The sequence below is a fragment of the Gastrolobium bilobum genome, unplaced genomic scaffold (assembly GCF_033153095.1).
Source record: "Gastrolobium bilobum isolate Gb01-03AN ecotype WA unplaced genomic scaffold, APGP_CSIRO_Gbil_v1 utg9111, whole genome shotgun sequence".
NCBI lineage: Eukaryota > Viridiplantae > Streptophyta > Magnoliopsida > Fabales > Fabaceae > Gastrolobium > Gastrolobium bilobum.
Genome location: NW_026899740.1, coordinates 25,643 through 27,383, shown reverse-complemented (window position 1 = coordinate 27,383; position 1,741 = coordinate 25,643). Strand labels below are relative to the sequence as shown.

The 1,741-nt window shown below is 37.8% G+C and overlaps 1 non-coding gene across 1 annotated transcript; it reads left to right on the top strand.

The window, feature by feature from the left end:
* Positions 1–300: 300 nt before the first annotated feature.
* Positions 301–407, top strand: LOC133293178 (small nucleolar RNA R71). The gene has a single exon (XR_009749024.1). It is a non-coding gene; the product is annotated as a small nucleolar RNA R71 (small nucleolar RNA).
* Positions 408–1,741: the final 1,334 nt, after the last annotated feature.

Below are 1,741 nucleotides of genomic sequence, written 5' to 3'. Positions count from 1 at the left end.
TGTAAGACTTCCATCCTTGGGTGTTCTTGATCAGCTTTCGGATTCTTCACCTCATTCATTAGTGTAGCCAGTTGGGACTACATGGCAGTTTGTTTGTCTAATTCTAGCATGCCTGGCTTCCTTATTGGGTTCATCCGTTCCAGTGGCCATTGGAGACATATTTCTGTAGTGCCTTCTATGATTTTGTACCTGGATTCAAGAGTTCATGTAAAGAAATATCCTCCTGCGGCAAAGTCTAAATGTGATTGAGAAGTATGATCAATCCCTTTGTAGAAAGATTATAAAATTCCCCAACTTTCCATCCCATGGTTTGGACATTTTCTAATGATGTCTTTATATCTCTCCCAAGCTTCATAAAGATTTTCTCCATAAAATATTCTAAAGTTAGACATATCTGCTCTAACATCAGCTTGACGAGACATAGGGAGAAATCTCTCTATGAATTTGTTAGAGAGTTCCTCCCAAGAGTGTGTGGATCCAGGGTGAGCGTTTTCATCCATGTTTTTGCTTTTGAGCCCAAGGAATGAGGAAACAGCTCATTCTCATACTTTTCTCTATCGCACCCTCAGTTCTAAAATTATCACAGACATCTTGGAAGTTTGTGAGGTGTGTGTAAGGATCTTCAGCAGAGAGTCCATTGAAGACTCCAGCTTCTCTGATCATGTGAAACATGATGGGTTTTAGTTCAAAGTTGGGAGCTAATGGGGGAAGGACCACTCCTCTTTCTGGTCTGTTCCTGAAAGGAGCAACCAGAGCTCTGAAATTTTGTTCAGGAGGAATTTCATCATTATTATTATTGTGATCAGCCATGTTTTCGAGAATATTGTCCTTGAGATCTCTTCTTCTCCTGTGCAGAGTACGTTCTGGTCCAGGATCAAAGAAGAACTCAGGTATTTTAGTGGAGTGGTTAGAATCTGTTTCAGATTCTTCACTCATAAACCATAAAACACAAATAATATGAATAGCAGATTATGTGACAAACTAAAAATACAAATGAAATATACAGAGTATGTACTTAAAATAATGATAAGGACAAAATTTAGTGTAGCTATCCCCGGCAACGGCGCCAAAAACTTGTTGGGTCAAAAGCTTGTTGGGTGAAAAATATATTATGATGAAGGACGTTTTAGTTCATTAAGAGAAAACACTTTTGTTCTCTTAACTTCAACCCAAGTGCGCAAGTGCACGCATCAAGTAATAAATGGGATTATTAGTGCTCAGATTATCGTTTCCACGAGGATAGAACTCTAATTAATGCCTTAAGCTATTTTAAAAAGAATGAAAATGAAAAGAAAAGTTAGTAATTGACCTGTTTGGTCAAACATTCTCTACTGTCTTGACAACGTTCCTCAAGAACAGTAGGTTCAATCTGACAACAAACAGCTCCTCGCGTCGTTATATATGGAATCCTTCTTGTGAAAGAAGGAACGACAGTAGTCATTGGAGATTTGTAGATACAAGATTGAATAAAGCAAAAAATAATAACAGTAATAGCAGTAATTAAGAGACAACAGTATGGACAGTATAAAACAGTTTTAACAGAAGGAACAGATCAACTGCTCTATTCTTAAATAGCTATTTTCTCTACTCAAGACTTAACACTTTTGTATTTGTTCCAGTCTCTTCACTGCCAACTCTGATTCCTCAGCTCATGGACTAAATGGCTCATAAGTTTCCATATTCCTATGGCTCCCTTGACTCCAACAGTTACTTAGCACATGACCTTCAAATGAACGAGATG